Raw genomic sequence first — 11,181 nt, forward strand, 5'->3', positions numbered from 1 at the left:
GAACTTCTGTGTTTAAGTTTATTCTGTTTCCCCTTGCAGAGGCTTTGGTCCCAAACAAAAAGAATACTTCTTTCCTGGAAACTAAAATGTATTCCAAGGGAAGTGCAATGAGAAACATAAAATGACAAAAAGGAACAAGAAGGAGTTGTTGTTTGAGTCTCAGTGCTCTTCTATTGTTTTCGAGCAAACAGCTGTAAGATCAGAAGCCAACACAGATATTTCCATGGTTCATCTTTCGGTGCTTCTGACTTGATTTTCCTCTGTATGTTTCATCTATGTAGAAAGAAAAAGAGAGAGCCTTACCATCCAACTGTCTTTTCTGCCTATTTACATCAAATTTGCTTTTGCTAATAAGTTTGATGGTGATTCTTTAGGCAACCTAAACCACTCATTGACAACATACTGTGACAATTATGTTAATCTGTAAATAATATACAGTGAATAATCATGTGTATACTGAAGTAAAAATTCAACTCCTGACTTTAAGCACAGTCTCCATCTAAGGGACAATAAAAGATATTCCTGTAATGCCCCTGCCAAAAAAACCCCTGTTGACTCACAAGGATGCTATCAAGGAATGAGGACCCAGACAAATGTAAAGCAGGAGAAGTTATTAGTTCCAGTGGCAGAATGGGTATGGACAGTCAGCCAAGGCTGCCTGATAATATATTCTGTACATGAAACAAACCCTTCCAAATAGTCACTATCCTTATGTGATATGTATCTCCAAAATACTTTTAAGAGATGTAGGATTTTTGTAGTAGGTCTTCTTACCTCAAATCAGTAAGCAATCAGTCAGCTTCTGAAGTTATGATAAAGTGGATTCACGCTCACAAAGTGTTTTGCTAATACAGAAGTGATGAAATGGGCTACTTCCCTGGATGGCAGGAGATAGTCAAGGGCAAGCATCTTTTCTCAAAAAGTACATCCTAAAAAAAAAACTTTTTGATGAATTAGCTGTGCTGTTCAGATAGTATTCCTAGGACTTTTGCTTCCTTATTAGCTCACGAATATTCTCAGTAACTTCTTTTCCTTTTAGAGATTGACAGCTGCTATTAAAGAAAGTAATTAGGCAACTTACCTGCCTCCAGTCACTATCACATTTCTCAGGCTTACTTTCATGACTCAATAGCTGTTCTGGGTCGTTCAGATCCTTTTTTCCAGTGCTTCCACATTGCACTAACAAGAAAGTATTTCAGGTCTTATATGTTCAAGAACAGTGTCTGAGTAGCCTATTGGAATGTTTTGCCTTATAATCCTCTGGCTGCAGAAAAGCAAGAATCAAAGTGAAGGTTAATGACATTATAAGAGTATGAAAATAGCAAGAAAAAGAAAAAAAAAACCAAAATAAAAACAGATGCTTTCAAATATCTCTCCTGAATCTCCACCTGCATGGCATTCACCCTTTCCTCTCCAGGGCTGCCCACTTGTTCTCCAAGCTCTCTGTTCTTCCTTTTGCTGAAACATTAGCAAGTGCAAGCTGAGTCCTAAATCTGTGTGTGGAGGGAGACTTTGAAGCCTGAGGCAGTGTTACGTAGCAATGCACCAACGTGGAGGAAGAACAGATATTGTGGTAAGGTGCTCCACATGGATGAATTGCTTCTTTAAGAAGAATGAAGGAGTTGTCTGGGAAATGGATTATGGTAATGCTTTTTGTTCTGCTTCTGCAGCACACAAAAAAGGTTGTGTGATGCAAGCAGTATTCAGTGCTGTAATGGCTCTAATTGTTTATCAAGAAAGTCAATGTGTAAAGCCTGATTTTACAGTTATGTTCTGAAGTAACCTCAGCTCCTCTCATGCCAGCTGTATCACTGCTTTTCCACCTTCCATCTTTACACTTCCAGAGCTCTCTCACTGAGCTGCTTCCTCTTCCAATGGTCCCATATCCCTGCTGCATTCACTGTTGTAGAATGGGAAAGAAGGATCTGTTCCACAAAGACAGGAGAAGCTCATAAGCCAGGCAGCATGCAAGCACTAATATGCCCATGCCAATAAATCTAAATCCCATTTAGGGGACTGAGGGAGTGCAGAATGTTACTGCTGAGGGAGTGCAGAATGCTAATTGTCTGTTCTGCAGAAGTAGAAATCGACTTCCCTCTTTCTCTCCTCCTTGTAACTTACTTCTTTCCAAAAATTCCTAAGAATTTAAAACATCTAAGTCAGCTACTCTTCTAACAAATAAGGCTGAATTTGATCAAGGGATATGGAATCAGAGAATAATTTAACTTGGAAAGGGTCTCTTGACATCATCAAGTCCATCTCCCGCTGCTTGAGCTGATTCAGATAGAGCAGTTTGCCTAGGACCATTTTATGTTTTGAAACCCTCCAATGATGAAGACGCCACAACCTCCCTGGGCAGCCTGGTCCTTTATTTCACCACTCTCACAGTAAAAACAAAAAAACAAAACAAAACAAAACAAAAAACCCAAAACCAAAACAAAACAAAAAAACCCCAAAACAACATTATCTTCTGTTTATATGGTATTTCCAGTTTTTAATTTGCACCTTTTCCCTCTTGTGTGGTCAAAATGCACTACTGAGAAGAGTCTGGCTCCCTGAGGAGCCTTCTGCAGAATAAACAGTTCCAGTTCTTTCATACAAAAAGTGTATGAAATTTTCCTCATGCAAAAAATGCTTTGGACCCTTAGATTTCTTCATGGACCTGTGCAGAACTCATTTGCTAAGTTATTAGAATGGACTGACAGTTTAATTTAAAGTTTATTGCCTTAGAAAACCAAGATAAAGTTAGCTGTACCTAAAGACAAAAGTATGTGACTGTAAATAGAAAGAAAGATGCCTGAACAGAATTGTTTATGTTGTCAATGAGATAAACCCTATTTCCTGGTCTTGCTACTACTGCTAGTATTTGTAATTGAATTACAAATTTGTATTAGTAATTGAACAACCTCCCTGTTGTATTGGTAAAGATATAAAGGCAGATGAGTAGTAATCCAGACCATATTCTCCCCCTTTCATTTTCAGTAGCTTCTTGCTGGAGCATGTGATGAACGTTTGGAAAGATAATGTGTAATTCTGACAGGGAAAGTGACTTGCTTCACAGAAACAATTTGAAAGTTACTATGTAGTCCAGGAAAATTTTTTTCTTAAATTCTTGTGACTGACTTGGGTCAGATTATATTTTATAGCTTTAATGTGGCTTCTGTCTTGAGCAGATCTCTAGGTAACTATGATGAAGTAAGTGATTCCAGATACACTTGCATATTGTTTATTTTCATACTTTGAACAAGGTTTCAATTAATGGAAAAAATATTTAAAACATACATCCATATGTCTTTGAGCTTTATTTTTAGAGCTAAATAGACTAATATGTCTGGAAGCTGGCTTGAAGGCAATTGCTTATACTGAAAAAATATAATGATCTCGATTTTATTCAATGTGCTGTTGAAGCCAGATATATGGAGAAGATAAATTTTTGGTTTGGACACCAGTGGTTCTCTAAAAACTGGTAAGAAAAAATCTACACTCTCTTTATCTGAATAGCATGCAGAACTTGCATCTGCATCTGAAATTATTTTGCATAGAAATAGTTTGTATGAGGTATTTTTATTTTTAGTTGCTTGACTTTTTCTTAACTACTTGTCTTGGTTTGAAAGAGAGATCTGCCAAGGAAGGCAGGAAACCTCTCTTGGAATGGAGAATATGACCCCCTTTCCTCCAAATTTTTATAACTTTAAAATTAAGAGGTTTACAGGCAAAGATATGAAAAAAGGAAATAACCATTCTTTACTAGAATATATATGTGTGTATAACAAGGCAAACAAACAACAACAGCAGCAGCAACAACAAACAGAAAAATCAGAGACCCAACAGTAGCTTTCTGTCGGCTGTCAGGCAATTTCCCCCTTGGTGCAGTTCCGCTCACAGCCGGCAGGGGCGCTGGCGGCTCCCCAGCTAGTCCGGACGGGTGCGGTGATTCCCCCGCGGCTGCAGGTGGCGCTGTACCGCGAGTTTCAAACGTCTCTCTCACATAGTAATGGCCGACACAGCTGGCAGAAGGGATGGAGAAGGAGCTTCCTTTACGAACCCCAAGGGGCAGCTGACCATGGTGCCCATCTGGATAGCAAAAGGAGCTGTAGCAGGGAAGCAGGAAGCTGTAATGGCAGGAAGGAGCAAAGTCCCGAAGTGGTAGATGAGACGTATCAGAAACTCTGCAGCTATAGCTGGAACTGTAGCTGTAGCAATAGGCAGGCAGGGGGTGAAGGGCTACAGTGAAACAAAAAAGCCCCGGAGCAGTGGCGGAGGTACCGGGCAGACTAGCAGCGGCAGCCTGGCTCCTACACACGACAGGGAGAGGCTCCCTGGAAGGGGGAAAGGGCTGGGGGATCCTGGGGTTTCCCCTAAGGCACCTGAGCAGAATGTGAAGGGTCCTTTGTTTGGTGAGGTAGGGTGTTAATAAGGTCCCAGTGCAAAGGCTACTCTTGAAATAAATAGGGCAGGACATCTTACACCTTTTTAATGCCTTTATTAAAAATCAGCTTGGGTGGGAAGAACCAATGAGTTGCGTTTACGCTGCCGCTGCTTCCAGGAGTGGCATGGAGGAGAAGTGCGGCTTTGTCTGCTGGTCTGCAGGCAGAGCTGGGGCTTCTGTCCCTTTTTTGGTTTGACATTTGAGATCTTCTTTCTAGCTGACATCTTTTTAGGTTAGGGTGAAAGGTAAAAAGGGTCTCAGTGGACACTGGATTCTGTTCCTCACATCTAGACATCACTTCAATCTCTTAATTCTGTGTTGGCTCATTGTTTTTAGGGGTTTTTTCTAGGTTTGGTGAGGGGTTTCTTCATTTGCATACCAACCCCAATGTCCCCTCCTCTTCACCCTCCGGGGTGCCATCCTCCAGGAAGCAGCAGGATGTTACTTGACAAAAAGGGGAATTTCTAACCATCAACAACAGATAGTTAACGAAAAAAAATTAACAACAGGTGATTACAACAACAAACAGTTAGAACTCCACCCCGGCAGCAACTGGCTCAACCTGTGAACTCTGCAACCTTTTAAAAAATGGGTAACTTTTCTACTCATAACAACTCTTATGAGCAGAACTCCACTCATGGTAGAAGAAAGGCAGCAGGAGACAGAATCCCACGGTGGTGGCAGATTCTTCCCACAGCAACTGCTGGCCCTTTCCTCCTCCAAATGCCGAGAGTGCAAGAGAGCAAAGAGCTGCACCCAGCCCCCTTTTCCCCAGCCCAGTTCTCACAATATTTCTGCCGGCTATCTCTGCCCCTCCACAAGAAACCGGTCTGTGGGAGGGGACCACAGGGGGGAAGGGGCAGAGGTGCCCTGGGAGGAGACTTCAGCCTGACTGTCAATCAACCATGGTCCACTCCCCAGTTCTAGAAGGTTCTCTGCTCTTCCTTTCCCAGTTGGGTCTCCTCATAGGACCACCTTCGCCCCCCTCTCTCATTGGTGTACCCCTTGTCACCCCACCTCAACTCCTCCCCTGACTCCCCTTCCCATTGAATACATGTATCCTGACCCCGCTTACCTTCCCCCAGTTATAAACCCCGGCCCCACCCTTGTTCTGGGCTCTGCCACTGCCTCCCTTCAGCAGTGGTTGTGTTCCTGCCTCTCTCCTTGCCCTCGCCTTACCTGGACCCTCCCACCTTCCTGCAATAAACCCTATTGGACCTATAGCCGTGTTCAGAGCCTTCCTTCATTGTCTGGTCGTGCGTACATCTTGTCTTCCGGCCCTAAGAGCAAGGTGGGCTGGGGGAGCTGGTCACCCAGACCAAGAGGAGATAGCTCTCGACCACACCTGCCCAGGAACAACACCATGATCCCACACTGCCCTAGCTAAGAGAACAGCCAGCTGCACCCTTCCTGTGGCAACATCTTTTGTCTTTCTTAAGTACCCAGTTGTTATTGTCTCTTAGCAACATAATGGGAAAAAACATTCCCATAAGAGAAATAAACAAAAGGGAAAAGTCCTAAACTCCAGCACTAGAATACCTCATAGTTTTGGTAGATTTCAGTTTTGGTAATTTCAGTTTCAGTTCACCTGCTGCTGTAATGAAAGTCAACAGAAAGTCACCAAAGAGTTAATGCAAGCATCCTTCTGTTTTTATATAGTGCACATCTAAAGGTGAACACTAAGCAGAGGATCTAATCTGCTATAACAACAGTAATAGTTAATTAAAATTTATAATGGAAATTTTTAAGATGGTGCTCATGGTGCTCTTATTTCATCATGTAGGTTGTTTTGTTGTTTGGTTCTTTTTTAAGAAAATACAGTACTGTTTTAATGAAGGTGTTCTCTTTGTTTGCTAGCTGTTAAAAATAGGTTAGAAACTGTTGTAAAATAGCTGATAATTGTTAAGCATGTACTGTTAGTTTGGTTATGGTAAAAGGGGTTTAAAAGGGTAGATGTAAGAAATACGGTACTGAACATACCATATTACATCTAAGTAAAGAGCACCACCCCCAAGCAAAACGAGCCAGTCTGGACAGAACTGTAATGGGCCAATCAAGCGCCTTAAACCTTCATGCAAATGAAGGATCCAAAAAGAAACCAATCCAAACAGATAAAAAAACAGGTTAAAAAGGGACTTCTGACTCACTGAGTCTGTGCTGTTCCATCTGGGACATTGGTGACATTGCTACATCGCTGCCCTAGAGACCCAGCACTGGCATTGCAGCATCCTCAACTGGAATGCTCCTGCTCTGCCCGTGGGCCCCCATGCTTTAGGTCTTCCTTTTTCTCATAATAAATGCTGAAATCACTTTAGTACTTGGAGCATGCTCTCGTTTTTGACACTAGATTCTTTGGTAACTGTTATAGAACAACAAGATTTATATCCTATATATACCTACCAACATTAGGAAAACAATTGGCAGAAAATTTATAAGCTGGGAAAACACCTGTGCTCAGCCAACCTTCTGTCACAAGGCAATCATTCCATCCTCACTAGGTCACCTATCCACCTCACTAGGCAGGAGAGCATAGAAACAAAAACTGTGTAACCTGGGGGCAAGAAGTCAGTAACTGTAAAAAATGCATCATTAGTCATAGTATGTATACAGTTTCCTTTTTGCAGGCCAAAATCCTGAAAAGAAAGGTCAAACAGGCAGGCAATGTGAAAGAACTAGTAGAAGATCTACAAAAAAATGACTCAGCTCTATTTATCACAGTCTTCAGACTTCACAGGAGGTTCTATTACCCTCTGGCTGAATACAGTATAGCAGGAATGTCTGGAAACAGTCTCTGACTTGCAGTGGCATTGTTCTGCTTGGCTGTTGAAGGGAAGAATACAGGTTCTAATTGAAGACAATTCTTCTTGAGCTGCCCTGACAAAGTAGTAAATATTTTACAGAACAGAGCAAATAAATCATACAGATAGGTATTTACTTAATTTATTAAGTATAGTTAAATTTCTGACCACCCAAAGTAGCTTAAAGCACTTAATGCAATGAAGTTGATCATTAAGGTTTTAAAGCAAGCTTCTCATTTGACAATGGCAAAAGCTCTTATTTTTGAATGTTGAATAACTTATAAATTAGGAATGATCCATAATACATGTGACTTCAGACCAAGCTCATTAATAATGTGGGTAAATATCAGAACAAAGGATTTCTCCCTTGCCTATGGTTGATATCACTGCTGTGGCTGATGATGCAACTGACAAAAAAGTCTTCTGAATGCTTTTTCTTCTCCTTCTGTTATGATGGAGACACAATTTAAAGCGAAAAGGACTTCAGATAGAAAATAGGTGAGTATTATACAGACAACAGAGCAAGAACCTCATTGGGTAAATGTGTTTACTTTTCTCTGTGCATGAGACCAGCTTACTTTCTCAGAATGGTGACCAAGCAGTGATGTTTGACATGGGACATGAGTAGCTATACATATTTACAACAATTTTAATAGAAGAATAAAGCCTTTGTTTCCTTAGAAAAGGAATTCTGGAATAATGACTGAAACCACTGGTAGAAATAAGTATATGAAGGGAAACTTAGTCCAGGAGAGTGATGAGTGGTAATGTTGTGATGGACAAATTACAAGGACCATAAACACAGCAAGAGGGAAAAGAAAAATTTAGAGAGCTGATGTTAATGGTGTGATCCTGCTGCTCTTGCCATGTAAGTAAAGTGCACTCAGTTGCGCCCATGTCCCCTTCCAGCACCAGGGACAGGTGCTGTTGCTATTGCTTGAGTCTCCTTTCATTGATAAGACAAGGGCCACTTTTGAAACTGCTGGTGGTAAGTTTTGGTCTGAATAGATTTCGGGGGGGGCAGAGGAAAGTGAAAGAGGACTGGCTTTTTAAAGTGGTTCTGGGGAAATACCATCTGGGTGAGTTTGTTTCAGAGTAGCAGCACAATAAAGTCATTAACTTTATTGAAGCCACTCAAGTTGTTTGAATCTTAAACTGTTTGAATGAGATTCATCACTTCTGAAGCCTTGTAAACATGTATTTTATAAGCATTTATAAACATTTACCTTCAGTTTACTGATCCTTGAAAGCTTATGCCAGTTAGAATTCATAATGTCACACAGATCTATTGAAAGGAAAGAGTGACTTTCAAGGAAAGGAAAGAAAGTGAAACACTTTCTTTCACTATGCCGTGGCTAACATTGACAAAGTACATGGATTATTCATTCAATCTATTTCTTACATTGCCACATGTTGTCAGACATTACTTTTTTTTTTTTCTTTTCTTTCTTTTTCGTGTAGTATACCATTTAGGCTTAATCAACCTCTGGAATTAAAACTAAATAAGTTCTTGAGAAGACACCTCTGGGTCATTGCTAATTGCTAATCAGACTCTCCTCTTACTTTAAAGGCAGGAGGCCAGAAATTACAATTTAGAGACAGCTGATAGTTAGATTGATGCTGTGTAGGTTAAAGAGCAAAAAACTGTGGAAGCATTTCCGCTTTCTACCAATAAGAAAAGACAGCAGGATGCAGAAATAATCAAGAGATGGTAACATCTCATATATATACATCCATGGGAAAAGTGACAGGAGTTAAAGATACCAAAAAAGTCTTTGAAAGGAACCAGTGGCCAGAACTGAAAACTGATAAATGTTAGCAGGAAATGAGTGATGCCATTTTAGCTGTGAGGCTGTTTAAGTAGTCTGACATACACTAGAAATTAATAATTGTGGTAGGTGGGAAAACAAAACCTTTCTAGAGGAAGTACCCTCCTGAATATAGTAGAAAGAATAAAAGAAAGCAGAGTCTAAAAGCCCAAAAGCCTTTGCCTTAATTTTTTATATTTTTTGTTTTACAGAAATGAGTCCACTACTTCCTTAGTTTAAAGAGGTAAAAAGTTTCTGCTTGGAGTGCTGTATGAATGTGTGGGGATGCCTTAGATATCTGAGTCTGGAGAAAAAAGCATTATGAAGATAGAATTAACTTTGGGAGATTATTGTTTGCAAAAGAACCAGGTAAGCCATCAGCACTGCTCCCACCCTTGCCAGCACAGGTAGGATCTGTGTGGGATCTTTGTACACTGACTTGAAGAACAGGAGATGATGTGCTGAAGCTATTTATATTACCAGAATACAGACAAGACCTTTGAGCTGAAAAGAAGCTCTTATTCTTGAGGAAAACTTGTATTTCTGTGGCATATCAGGAAATAAATGTGATAGAAAATCAGTCTTACTCCCCTAGGTACTTTCTAAGCAGATCCTGTATACAATGAAATAATGATGATAGGTAGGTCTCACTTCTACAATGTACCCTGCACTGATGTTTTGCAAGAATTTCTACAGTGCTTAAAAGCTTTCACCACCAAAGGGGTTAAATTTGTAATATGGAAAAGGTTCATGACAGGAATGAACTGCCCTAATATACAGGCTGGAAATACAGGACACCTGAAGAATGACATAATTGCAGCCCACTTTCTATGTACCCAGAATCCAAGCCAAATTCCAGCCTAAATATATTTTACTGCATCTTTTATTGCAGCTTAAATCCATTGCTACACCAATATCTTCTGCCTCTTAGGAGAATTCATTAACTTTATATTGACATGCTAACAAAACTAAAGATATTATAGATGAGTAATGAGATGATTGGCTCGCACAATTAAGGGATGAATATAATGTGTATGTTAAGAGAAGTTTTATTGATATATGGCTATGTTATTGTGATTTTTTGTTTGGATGTTGTTTGTTCTCCCCAGTAGTCCTCTTCCCCCCACCCTACTCCTTCATATGGTTGCCAAGAGACAGCCTTGGTAATCAAGACATGTAGAAGGATGCACCTGTGCTTCTTGCATGGGGCATTTGGGAGGAGGGAAGACTTATTACTAGGAGGCATGGCGTGACAACACCTGCCCTCCAATCAGATTGCAAGAAAGTAGCCTCCACCAATAAACAGTAAAGAAGAGTTGTCTGACAGACTTTGGGAGAGCCAGGGTTGGCTGAGGCAAGCCTCAGGGGTATAAAAGGTGGAGCAGCCATTTTGTAAATGAGCTTGTGGCTGCTGGGTCACCAACTCCCAGCGCATGCTGTCCTTTTTCCTTATTCAGTCATGGCTGTATTTTGTTAAGGTTTTTAATAAACCTTTGAAATTTTTCAAAAGTGAATGTCTTTTCTCATAAAACATATTTTGATCTTCTGCAAACTCCTATTTAGCTCAAAATATGGGCAAGACAATCTTTCATAGGTCTGTGTTCTCAGGCAATGTGTCACAGAAGAAGTCTGATGAAAGTTTCAGTACAAAGCAACTGTAGATGAAGAAAAGATTCTCCAAAAAGAGGATTTTATCTGAAACAGATACACTCAGTTATTTTATGTACACTCATTTATTTGATGATAAAATTGACATATGCTTAGTAAGATCCCATTGCCCACAATGAATTACATTATCTTGTGAAGAAACATATGACACACAATCAATACAAAATATATTAACTCTTGGTAAAGATAGTTGATATTTGGAAATGATGTGCTCAAGGGATGGTGGCATTGTTTTTAACAATGATACCAGAAAGAAACAAGAATACTCTCACAGCACAGGACCCAGAATGAACCACCAACTCTATATATTTCATCAGCACAAAAATACCACTTTGGAGAAGGGAGACTTTTAATAGTGAGACTGTGACATGATTCTAAGCAAAGTCTTGAGAACCTAAAGAACTCTTAATTTATGAACTGAAATGTCTAAAAATCACATGCTTCATCCTAAATGAGGACCTTTAAGCCCTCATTTGCC

This window comes from Agelaius tricolor, unplaced genomic scaffold, assembly GCF_023055355.1.
Source record: "Agelaius tricolor isolate 1412-34295 unplaced genomic scaffold, bAgeTri1.0.p SCAF_27, whole genome shotgun sequence".
In the NCBI taxonomy this organism is placed as follows: domain Eukaryota; kingdom Metazoa; phylum Chordata; class Aves; order Passeriformes; family Icteridae; genus Agelaius; species Agelaius tricolor.